The following is a 13,540-nucleotide window of genomic DNA, read 5'->3' as shown; positions in this document are numbered from 1 at the left end:
TACAAAGGGAAAAAAGGCCTAAAGACACTTGGCATCCAAGAAAAAGTACTTCACACATAATTCGCGAAAAAGGGGAAAAAATTCCTAAACATACAGCATCATCAAAATATACCGACAGATCCATTACTATTACCATGTAATACATGTGGACAGTACCTTCGCAAACTTACCATTAAACCGGACATAATGAATGCCACAAAACTTTGTTCTAAGGGATGGTGGGTGGGAAAACAAAGAAGCCCCGAGCGCGGGGCACACGGTGCTGTGGGAGAGCGTCCAGGGACAAGGGGGTCTCCTGGGCGCTCCCCACCTCTTTATTCTCCAGGGGCCAGGCGGGGGGGGCACGCCCCCCCCGGCCCGCCCCTCCTGTAGCCCGCCCCCCCTGACCCGGACCTTTTACCTGGTATCCGGGTCAGGGAGGCCGCCGGCCAATCGGTGGTGGGTCGCGCCCCCCAGGGCCCGCCCCCACCACCGAGAGACAACGAAGGAGAATGGGGGTGAGACGGTCGCCGCGCCGCCATGCGTGCGGGGGGGCCGAGGGCCCCCCCTTTTCACATGGTCAGCGACTAGCTGCCGCCTCCCCCCCAAACCGGCACCCAACACCCAGAAACGTGGACACGAGACTTCTTTATTTTTTGGAAGGCGGGCGCTAGTCGCCCGGCCGTATTTATTAAGATATGAAATTAAAAAAGGTTTTAATTGCATGATCAACAATTTATACAAAAATCAGCAGGACATTAGTTACAAAATTATTGTCAACAAGTTTGAGAGCCTGACCTTAACAAAACTCTAATACATGTTGTTTCCTAACCGAGACTAACATCCTCATCTTGATTTTTGTACATTTCTGGCCATATGGCAAGGTCACTACCGGTGTCAGGTCCTACAAGCTGCGCCTCCCCTAGAGACGTGCGCATGCGCAGTGTTACCCCGGGAATTGCCCGGTCTACGCCCTGAACTCCATTTACCCACTAAAGGAGGGCCCTTACTCTGCGCCGGTGGCGTCATGAGTCCACGCGCGCGGGGTGGCTACCAGCCTAAGGAAAGCGTGAACTACTCCTACCCGCGCTCCTTTGCTTTGCAGCATCCATTACCTTGCCCCTGGAGTTCTAGGAGTGGCCCGCAGGCCCCTCCCCCTGGGCGGGAACCTCCATAGGATGATGCCCGCCCCCTCAGACCTCAAATATGTGCTCACCGATAATGACCTTACCGCCACAGGCCAGCATTGTTAACCGACGATCTGGCCTCCCCCTGCCTAGACCTACCCTAGAAAGTTCTCACTTCAGCAACACCTTCCAACCAGGCCCTGACTCCATCAGACCACAGGACCCTTCCTTCCTCCGTCAAATGGACTCCCCTCACCAGGTAGAACAAATACACCCATGTTGGATCATCTGCAACCGAGGGGGGGGGCTTGAAATAATTTGTCCCACTGTGTGTTGATCCTCTTTATCGAGTGATTCAACGCCCTGACCGAGTCCCCGCCACCACGGGATAAGTTGAGACCCTACTACTGTGCCACCCGGGCAAGTCCTGAAGACCCACCCACAGTAGAGATGAACTCATCAATGAGTATTCGCCTCCCCAGTTTGGCCAATTCAGTCCCCCCTAGGTGAAGTATCACCACTGACAGGGGGTCGGGCTGCTGAGCTACAAGTAAGTCCCTGCAAGAAGTTCCTGGACTGACCATGGCACAGACCCTTAAACCAACTCTTCCCTGTCCTGCGTCCAGCCTGTTGCTTGTGCTGGCACATTGTAGCTCCTCAACTTCTGGTGATGAGTTCCTCCCCTGCGTGACAGGTTTGAGAAACTGCAAGAACCAGGAAAAGGCCAAGAAAACCTGGGTGACAAATTTCCCACTTCCACCTTAGGGAATGGGTAGTACTTACACCTGCCAGCAATACTTGGGCCCTTGGTGTCCTCTTTCTCGACGTATGCTTCCCTTTTGACGTCCACCCGCTGCTGATGCTGCGGTGTGGAGCACTCCTCAGATATCCGCCATGGACCCAGCCGTGACTGACGTCAGCATCCCTTGGGCTGTCCACCTGTTGCAGCTGTTGTGATGTGGAGCACTCCAGGTATCCACCATGGACCCGGTCATACATAAATTGGAAAGATAGACACACACCATTAGTGTTTCCGGCAATAACTGCTGTACACGCGTTAGACTTACATTACCATCAGTCGATAAGTTTTAGATAATCTTAGTGCCAGATTACTACACATAAACACGTCGACAGTAAATGTTAAGCAAAGCCTCAGTCTGTCTGTTTGCTAGTGCAGCATCTATGTCGTTAAAGCATAGGATCAGTGCCGCCCTAACCATGTTAGGCTGTAAAATTGGCTTCCTATTTTCACAATCATTGTTACACAAGAAAGTTGTGCTGCAGGCGAGGACATCGCCTCTTAATCCTGGTTTTCTACCCACGTCTTTATGCCTAGGATCTATGTGTAAAAACAAGACAGTCTACTTAACAAGTGCAGCATCACAGTTTTCAGCTAAAAGAATTAGCACAGCCCTAACTCCGCCAGGCCATAAGCTGGCCCAAGGACCTTTTCTGCACGCCACTTTGGCTTCTGGGAAATATCATCCCAGCCAACCGGACATGGTCACATGCATCCCCAGAACTATGTGATGCCGCAACTAGGCTCTTGGGCACCTTTTAGGTGTGCCATCAGGGTGTGTATCATTATCAGGACCCCAAGTAGTCTTTCTAAAGGCTCTAGGCCCTTGTCTCTATGCCATTCGTGGTTCCCCCACCATATTATTAATATATGGCTTTGGTACACCCCTAGAGCTCAACGTATATGGTGCTAAATTGCCGTGTGCTATATAAGTTTTCACACTGTAATTATTCGCCTCAAATCTCATCATAGGCTCAACGTATATTGTGCCAATTTACTTGTGTGTTAAACAAGTTTACTTATTGAACTAAAAGGGGTGTGTTTAGTACAAATACATATATTTGTTGTTATATACCTGCTCTTTTTTCATTTACTCATTCATGAGATTAAAGACTGGTAAAACAAGCTGCTCTATATTCCCTCAAGACTTAGCCTGAAGGCTGCACGCAATACAGCTAACCCTAGGATAGCTTAATAATAATGTTGACTTTAACCTATCATCCATGAAGGGTCGTTTGGACAGGTGCAATGTTTGGACTGGTGCAATGTCCCCCCCTAGAATAGTGAACAGCACCTCATGTGGTGATTACCTCCACAATGAAATAAGTCCATTGTTTGGCTTTCTGTTTTGGCTTGCAAAGGCAAGTGGGACCTGGGAAACTGGCTCTCAGTCTCGTCAAGCCCTACCCTTAGATGTCGTTAATCCCCAGGTTGACCCCAAGAGAAGGTGGTATCCCTATTGGTGAAGGGTTCCATGATTGTTCTAACTATCACCTAGAAGACACCAATGATAGTCGTTCTATAGTGTCAAAATTTGACTTATGTCAATGGCTGTTCCTTGCGAAGAGAAATAAGCACCGACCATGGCTTGGATAAAGTATTGCACGTGCTTAGAGGACATCACTAAAGCAGCCCAGGAATGGCAACATCCATCTCATTCTCCCGGTGAACTTTAATGTCCCCCATGTAGCGTGAGCTCTGATTTAGACAATGAGTTTTCCGAAACTGAACCCATCAACTGAATGACCCGAGGTCTTGAGAGCCGACAGGGCATCTTTTGGGTAACTCACAACCCATGGTGGGGACCCGTCCCATCAGGGAGCTGCGTCTGCCTTGTGAATTCTACAAAAAGCGCAACCCGAGCGTTTTAAGACGCCCAAGCTCCATATTGATGAGTCCCCCCCAGCACGTGGATGCGATCCAGTTGATGGGCATCGGTGACTTTGTGTACATCGGGTCACATTGAATACAGTGAATACTGCTGGTGCTAATTTAAGATAGAGTAAGTGCCACAGTTTTGGGCTGACTGGACTCCTAAATGCTTGAAAAGCTGGGGAAGTGTTACTTTACCACATTTGTGTCAAACTGGTTACTGGTGAAAGAAATTTTTAAGGTACAAGTCTAATTTCGGCTAGAAAGGCAGCAGCATGCCCCCCAATAACCTTAATGTAACCATATAACACAATAATATATCACAGCCCAGCTGCCTGTCGTGACAGCACAGCCCCACTATTACAGAGTGTCAACCCCTGTTTTATGTGGCCTTAGCCAATCCACATGATGACATTGCAAATTGCGTGAAATCTTGTCCTTTGGGATACAAAATCACATGAAGATGCAAAATGCTAGCGTCAGCCTTAAAACATTCAAGCAAGCTATGATTTCACCGTAATCAATCACCTGTATGCTCACGAAAAATATTGAACATGTTACCTTAATCACGTCATATTACGATATTCATAGATATTCATTTAATATGTCTCCGAAGCTCAACATTGGTGTGACATTTCAAATCATTCCGAAACATTTTATTTAAAAATGCAGTAAACCGTAACTTACTCGAAATTGCAAAAGTTAAACGTTCAACTAAATTTAATTTGAAAGTATTCCTCAGTAAACGAATATTTCCAGCTAGAACTTGACTTATAATTTGCGTCCAAAAATGTTGAATTGACTATTTTTAGGCCATCTTCTGTATGGCAGATACTTAGTAAGTTTTTGCAAAATAACTCAGATATTGTTTTTATGTGCCTCGTGTTCTATTGTTAAACATCTGATAGTTCTAAATTGTATATTCTATACAATCTGATCTGTGATTATAATCGTAGCTGTGCGCACAGAAATGTCATTGTGAGTAATTCTTTTCTAGTGTATTAACGTTGGTCTGAAGTGAAACCAAATCTTCCCTCCAATTTGTTTTATACGAGAAATCAAGAAATTCATCTACAAAATGGAGGTGCATCCCTCTGCCTCTCTGACGCATGCTTCATGATCTGCCCATTTCTAAACCCATGAATTACGACAGCAGTGGCTTCACGTTGAGCATATAAAATTGTGCAGTGATGGATGTTGCATCCCTGTTGAATAAATAGCTCTTGTCCGATGCAAACTATTAAAATGAGATATGTATTCTCGCACACTGACTGGAGAATTAGAAGAAACATCCCCACTTTCTGACTGCTCCATGAAAACACAACCAGGTAAAAGCAGGGCCCCATTATTTCCTTGTGCAGAGACCCTTCTGAAAGGGTCTGAGAAAGAACTTATCACCCGTTTACTGCATTCTACACTCCATTCACAGACGGACTACCCCCTTCCCCCCTGGGGAACTTTGAAGAGACTTCAAAGGCAGTAGGAGTCGTTCTGCGCGGTGGCATTGCAGGAAGCACAATAAAGCCATCAACCTCAGTAGCATAACAAAAGGCTCCCGGCCATTTCCAGCCTCAGACCCAGTGGAAGAAAAGAGTAGTTGTAAAAATGCTGAACCCTCTTTCTAAACGAGTGTTCTATTAATACAAACATAAAAAAATATATATATATTTTTATATAGCACGAACACGACTCAAAGGCATTGTAGCGCTTTAGAAGAGCATTACGTCACAAGTCATGTTCATTATTTAGATACCGGGAGATTAAACAATGCGCCCAGAATCACAGGATCTTGAACGACGCCTTTGGGGCGTTGCACAGCTCCAAAGTCGCAGCCCTCCCCCTACCGAAGGAGTTAAACTAACAAATAATCGAGGTAGCTATCTTAGCAGTAGGGTTGGGAAGCATTGTGCACGAATTATGCAGCTGAATTTATGGAGTGTTTTGTTACCCGCAACGCAGTATCCTGAGACCCAAAGCCGAGTAAGGTTAGAGTTCTCAAATGACCCCGTTTCACGAGTGAGTTTCTCTTCAAGTACTGGGGTTTGTAGTCCTATTCAACACATTATAAAAATAAGACTACCGGTGCCAGGATGCACAGGAAGTTCAAGAACTGAATGCGCTGCTCACGCACCGAACTGGGAAGCAGTTACTTGATACCTGAATGGCCACATATTATACACCACTCCGGGGCTTTCCCTGACCAACCTAATGCGTTCTGGGAGTGGTACACCTGGTTTATTTCAACTGAACTATCACACCAGAAAACAGTTCCTTCCTAAACGTGGACCCTCGCCTACTTAAATATTGACTGAGCCTTAATGAGCGCCGCACAGCCCCTGCCTCCTGGTGTCGAGCACTTTAGGGGCCTGTAAAACAGCGTGCGCTCCACATTTATCCTCTGAGCACTTTAGGGGCCTGTAAAACAGCGTGCGCTCCCCATTTATCCTCTGCGTCCTGCCGTGACATGCTCAAAAACGGACTTAATAACTGCGTTAAAACGGTAAATTTCGAATGTTACACATTTCACTTGTCCATCTGTAACCACACATCTATTTAGGGCTGCCGAATCATAGTTCTAGCATTGTTCCACCATCACGCCGGGCACTTCCTTTCAATTTAATTACCTCCGTTCCGCCTGAAGCAGCCATGCACTGCCCGTCCAGCCGCCCACCAGCGATGCTCCTCCGGTGTTTCTTCTTGGGCCCTGTCCCTGGTCCGAGTTGCCCGTCCTGCCGCCTCCTTTGTTCCAAATCCCTTGATCGCCCCCAGGGAGAACCGTCCAGCCGTCCTGGCTATCAACCCTGCAGGGAAACAAAAAAGGAGACAATTACTCCGCCCCGAGCGCGGGGCCGTGGCAGTCGCGTGAAGGCTCTGCCCCTCCTACGGGTCTCCGGAGAATTTCAACTTTCTCGGGGTCTCACTCCAACCCCCCCCTCGCACGCACGGAGACAAAGAAAAAACAAAGAAGCGGCTGGCTCCACGCGGCTAGCTCCCGGAACAGCTTGCCTGAAAAAGAAAGGGGGAAAACAAATTACTAAACAAAGAAGCCCCGAGCGCGGGGCACACGGTGCTGTGGGAGAGCGTCCAGGGACAAGGGGGTCTCCTGGGCGCTCCCCACCTCTTTATTCTCCAGGGGCCAGGCGGGGGGGGGCACGCCCCCCCCGGCCCGCCCCTCCTGTAGCCCGCCCCCCCTGACCCGGACCTTTTACCTGGTATCCGGGTCAGGGAGGCCGCCGGCCAATCGGTGGTGGGTCGCGCCCCCCAGGGCCCGCCCCCACCACCGAGAGACAACGAAGGAGAATGGGGGTGAGACGGTCGCCGCGCCGCCATGCGTGCGGGGGGGCCGAGGGCCCCCCCTTTTCAATTAATTCTGAAATAACTTTTGTGGTTTCTGAGACATCTTTTAAAGAAGTTTTACGCCACATATATAATGGTTGAAAACTTTGGTCAAGATTCTGGGAATATGCTTGGCAGTGAGCTTTCACCTGCTCTGTCTACCTCTTCCTTCAAAACGTAACGAAATATCAGTCCAGCGTTGGCTGCCCAGTAGTGTTAACTCTCTCCCTGCCACTGGTAGTGGCAGGGAAGCCTGTTACAGACCAAATCCAGCAGAGACAACGGTCTGAGGGACCTAAGACTGAAAGGCGTGTCTGATTCTGCACAGCCACCCTACAACTACTTTCAAGCAGCCTTAAAATGTTTGCAGTCTAGAAAAGAGGTGATTATAGTAACATTACACATCATACAGTACTAAATAGCTCGAGCTGCAGCACACAGTGACACTGAATGTAATGCAACAGAATACGTATATTGTTGTCTGTATAACATAAGTTATATTGATATAAGAATCTTATCAATGGCAATGGCATAAGGTGGATCCGGATGTTTTCCAGGAACGATTTATTATGCCCTCTGTCTGTCCCACAGACGGAGTGGACAGTGCCTTAGCCAAATTTGACCAAGCTATGCAGATAGCAGTGGATAATATTGCCCACATGAAAACTTTTAAACCACGCCCTGCTCAGAAGCAGGAAGTATGGTTCTCGGAGCATTTACGCTCTTTAAAACGGGCAGCCAGGAAACTGGAAAAAGTATGGAGACATCCCATAAAGAGGATGATAGGAATCTTTATTGGTCAGCTCTCTCCATTTATCATAAAGCCATTCGACTGGCAACCAAGACTCACATTGCGTCCCTCCTGTCATCTGCTGGAAATGCTCCTAGGGTGCTGTACCAAGTTCTGCAATCCTTCATCAAGCCAGCAGCATGTGAAAGTCCAGAGCTGACGTCACAGCAATTATATGACAAAGTAGCACAGTTTTTCACTAGTAAGATCGATAAGACCTATGATAACATTACCAACGCTAATCTACCCGTCACAGAAGGTGTGGTAATGCCACAGATTCCAACTAACTCCCCCTCATGCTCCCTTAGCATATTCCCTCCAATCTCTTTAGAGGAGTTAGATGGTTATATTAATCAAATTAAGAGTGGAAGCCCACTGGACATTATTCCAGCAAGAATAATGTCAATCATTGGGAACACATTGGGCCCAGGCATTCAGAGAATAGTGAATCTTTCGTTGGCAAATGGTCAGGTGCCTAGAGAATGGAAAAGAGCATCGGTCAGACCGATCAGGAAAAACTCTACTATTCCATGGACGGATCTGTCTAATTTAAGACCGATATCTATACTCCCCTTTATGGGAAAATTAGCTGAAAAATATGTAAATAGGCATTTATCTAATTTTCTTGAACAGACAAACTATTTGGACCATTCTCAGTTTGGCTTTAGGCCTAAACATGGTACGGAGACCGCGTTACTATCAGTAACAGATGACCTTCACAGATATCAAGGCAGAGGTTTTTCCGTTGTTCTGGTGCTGCTAGATCTGTCAGCAGCGTTCGATACTGTCTCTCACAGTATCTTACTTGAACGATCTGCTGACATTGGGCCGAAGAACACAGCCTTAGCTTGGCTAAAAAGCTTTCTATCTAACCGGACCCAAACGGTTAGTATGGGTACATTTCGTTCTGCTGAGATGGAGATTGCCAAGGGGGTGCCACAGGGCTCTTGTTTGAGCCCGACTCTTTTTAACATCTATGTGGCCCCCCTGGCAAATATCCTGAGAGAGTTTGGTTTAATTTTTTTTTTAATTCCCAGTATCTTACGCGGATGATACCCAGCTATTGTATCCTTTTAGGCATCTCACGAACAAAGTGAAGGTCTCCTTCTCTAACGGTATGAAGGCAGTAGCCAATTGGATGTCATCAAACTGCCTTCAATGCAATGTAGGGAAGACAGAGGTCCTGCTTCTTGGGGAAGCTAAGTTCCTGTGGACCCCAGATTGGTGGCCGCAGGATCTTGGCCCAGTACCTGAACCCAAACTGGTCGTGAAAAACTTGGGGGTACGCCTGGATCGAGATCTCTCCCTGAAGCAACATGCCAACTCAGTGGTGGGCACTTGCTTTCATGTGATCGGCCTTCTTAGAAAAGTCTTCCCCTTGCTACCAGATGCCACCAGAAAAACCTTGGTGCAGGCTCTGATTCTTAGTCGTTTAGACTATTGCAATGGGCTCCTGCTGTCTGCCAACGAGGGAGTCAAGGCTAAACTATAGGTTGTGCAAAATACGGCAGCAAGGCTGGTTTTAAATGCCCCTTTAAGAACACCATCCAAACCACTCTTGGATAAATTACATTGGCTCCCTGTCCAGAAAAGGGTGATATTTAAGATCTGCTGCCTTATCCATAAGAGCTTAAATGGATTAGGGCCAACTTACTGGACAGATAAATTTATACCTTACACCCCGATGCGATCTCTGAGGTCCAGTAACCAGCTGCTCCTAACAGTACCAGCTGCCAAGAAAGTAAGACAGGGTGGTAGGGCTTTGTCTGTAGCCGGTCCCACTTTATGGAATGGATTAACCTTGTCACTCAGGAAATGTACAGAACATCTGAGTTTCAGGAAACAACTTAAGACCTTTTTGTTTCAGTCATAAATCATTTCATTTGGACTTGTTGAAAGCGCTCTTTAGGTCTCAGGCGCAGAGATACTCCTTCAGGAGTTTATTCAAGTGCGGTATAAACCTATAATAATAATAATAATGGTGAGGAGCTCGATGAATGGCTTAGTTCTAGAACTGCCTTATTAACCGTCTTCCTTTCTCAAATTTGCTTGAAAATGCACCATTTGCTTACTCTTTTTAAAAACTTTTCTCGGGGGAGAACCCCTCAGTAAACCTAATATGACGGTAGGGCTTGCTCGCTGCGCTCGCTCGCCACAGGTCACTCATCCTAAACTTTTATGCCGCACCACTTTCAAATGTCACAAGCCACCACTGGTGACACTTAACAGAATAAAGGAAAATACTGCTGAGTTCATGTATCAAGAAATTGTGCAGGTATTCAATGTTCAGATATAGAATTAATGTTAATTCGGACCATCCTGTAGTCCTTCAACCTACAATACAGGGACAAACACCCACAGTTCATATATTTATTTGTAAGTATTTATTGGTAAATAGAATAGATAATACCTGTCAGAGGCACCAAAAAAGAAGCATTGAACACTTGGAAAGGAGGAGAAATTAGTCCAAAATTACTTCACAATTAACAGCGAATCACCTGATATAAAGTACATTTAGTGATCAATTTATCTGTGTGGGTATTTGCATCAAAGATATGAAAACCCATTTTGCATTTTCAAGTTGCCAAGTTTTGAATTTCAAAGACATATCGTATTTTCAGGTACAATCCAAATTTACGTACCTGTGATCAAAAATCAGATAATGAGGGGTGGGGGCATAATACATTAACTGATAATTTTACACAATGAAGAGGTGTACGCCATCTCATTTCAGATTTTAGTGGGTGGAAGAAACCATGTATGAAATCAACATTTGTGAACAATGTAGTGAATCCTACTTCATTTGCTGCCTGTTTAGAACAGGATTGTCGATTAGGTTGTGCTTGGCCTTCAGATGGTTTGACAATATGTGGTTTATTAATTATTGGACTTGGATTTTTCTTTTTCAAGGGCAGGATGTATTTCCATGCCATCATATTTTTGTCCTAGGATTAAGTGCTAAAACTGTAAAATCCTACATTCATGGTCAGAAGTCTTTGTAGCGTCCCAGTGCACCCCATAGTTTCTTATGTCTTTATTTTCCGACATCCCAAGATGTTTCCTGCACCGGAGACAAAGATGCTTCATTCCTTTACACATACTCTACTTGACTTTGCTACTAGTAGTGTAATCAACTCTGATTGAGATAGGTACACCCAAAGTAGCACTCCGTTTCACTTGAGGAACTCCTGTGCCTATGTCCAGGCGAAGACATGACTGATGGTTGGTGCAGCTGATCATATATTTATTTGGCGTAGGATTTTATACCTCAACCCCAAGTTGGGGAGAATGCCAATTGGTCCTACATAGTTAATCCATTTAGGCTGCCATTTGTGGGACCCTTAACTTTTCTCAGAGTATCAGGGTGCTGCTGTGTAGTATGGTGATGTTTGTGTGCGAATTTGTCCAGTGTATGTTTAGCCCCATCAAAGTGGGTTGTAGTTATGGACATTTTTGGTACTGAGATAGCTGTGCCCCCTATGAACCTGGTTTTCCCTGAATTGCTTACCCCTTTACTCCTCTTTGCCCAGACCTTTAGAGCCAGGGGGATGTGTGCCTGCTTCTGATTCACAAAACATTCATTGAAAAAGGGAGCGATCGTGCTTGCTTTCTTCCTTTGTTTAGACCTGCTTGGGCTGGTGTTGCAAAGAAAAAGAGCTAGCTCCTTGGTAGGCAGGCCACATAGGTTAGAAGATGTAGGTTTATTGAAGAGGGTAACTCTGAGTTAAACAGTTACAGGTTATAAGATGAATGTATGAGGCATGCTAGTAATTACCTGCTTCTCAGGGAACATGGCCGCCATGAGCTAAGCAGTCGTGGGCTCCCTCAATGAGAAGAGCGTTTTCTGGCAAGTGACCCGCACCACTACCTACCGACAGGAGGGCGTGCTGCGCTGAATGCTGTCCCAGCTGAGGGGGTACAGGAGCACTTGTGGCTGGGTTTTGTACCGAGGTGACAAGGACACTTCCTTGTTCGGAGTCAGAACAAGCTGCCAGGAAGGAAGTGAGAACCTCCCACAGGCTGCTCCCACACATTTTCAGCCACCCAGGAGACTGCAGAGTTTGGATGAGAGCTGGGTTACTGGGAGAGAAGTCTGGTGGGCGCAACGGCCCACACCTATGAAGAGGAGCACGCAGATCCCAGTGAAGGCGAGTAATTTTGGAGACAAAGTCTCCAGGTACACTTTGCACACACGCACAATTACAACACTCTCTGGGGTAAGTTCTGGATCAGAATTTCCCTCAGTCTTTGTGGCCCCTAGCGCTAACGGTATTGTCAAGGTACTGGGTGCAGGGGCTACCTTAAAGTTCGGGAAATCTTGGAAGCCCATAAAACAGTTGGGGAAGAGTCCACGGGGAGCGGCAAAAGAATCTCACTCCCTCAGTTTGAGATGACTCCCGCCCGCAAATCCTTCTTCAAAGTCTTGACCCAACCAGTAGTGCAAAGGGAAGAGAGTGTGGCCCAGAAGAATCCCAGAATGGACAGTGTTAATACTACGTTGGTAGCCGGTAAAGATACCCCACCTAGTGACAATATGAGTGTAGAAGCGGGTAACGGGCCTGGCGAAGACCCTAGCAGCACTTTCCAGGTACCCACGCAGAACAGATTGAATGTGTTGGCAGCAGGAGATGAGGTAATTCCTGCTGTGGGGTACCATCAACATCTTCAACAGATGACCGAGACAAGGGGTTTAAATGGTGGGCTGTCAGATGACCCTTAAGTTCCATCCTCCTAGATTTGAAAGCGGAGATAAAAAACAGGTTTAAGACATCAGAGGCCAGGCCGATAAATAAGCTTCCTGTGCTGCGTCATCACAAAAATTGGAAGGAGTAGCCGTTCGGACTAGTGCGCTAGAAAAAGAGGTCGTCTTGATTAGAAAAGATACTGCTAAAAATGTCACCGGTTTCAGCACACTTTCTAAAGAGAACCTAGGATTAAGAGATGACCTGGAAAGGATTGAGAACAATTCACAAAGGAATAACTTGAGGTTCTTAACCATCCCGAGGCTGAGGAGTGCATTAGCATCAAGAAATCATAATCACGTTGCTGAGAGATTCAGTTTTGAAAGACAGAACAGATATTAATCTTGACCAAGAGATATGACGTGTGCACAGGGACCTCTTTAAAAAGAACCCTCAAAGGCTGAAACCAAGGAAGATCCTTGTGAATTTTCTCTCATACACTGTTAAGTAGGTGATACTGACTGCAGCCCTGAGAAATGGCCCGTTCTTAGTAGGCAATTATTTCTTCTCTCTCAGATCGGATCTCTGCCGGGCAACGGATTAGAAGCAGTGAGAATTGGGCAAAAGAATGGAGGAGCTGCAATTTCCTGCAATGCTTCAAGTTATGTGTACTAACCAAATGCGTAACTACCGGACTGTAGAGGAAGCGGACACCCTTATTGAAACTATTAAAATAGCAAGTACAGTGTGGGGGGGTTAGAGGGGAGCATTGAGGGGGGGTTTCCACCATTGTAAAATATAATCAAATATAATTTCTCCTTCATCGGGCAGCCCCCACAGGCTTCATGCCTGATAGACAAGGGAGGGTTCCCATGGGAGGGAGAGGGAGTGGAGCGGGGAGGTTTCGGGGGAATAGGGCACAAGGTGCGGAGCAGCGGGAAAAAATAGAAAAAAA

This window comes from Lissotriton helveticus, chromosome 3_1, assembly GCF_964261635.1.
Source record: "Lissotriton helveticus chromosome 3_1, aLisHel1.1, whole genome shotgun sequence".
Taxonomy (NCBI): Eukaryota; Metazoa; Chordata; class Amphibia; order Caudata; family Salamandridae; genus Lissotriton; species Lissotriton helveticus.
The sequence above is the reverse complement of the archived record's forward strand: the minus strand, read 5'-3'. Positions refer to the sequence as shown.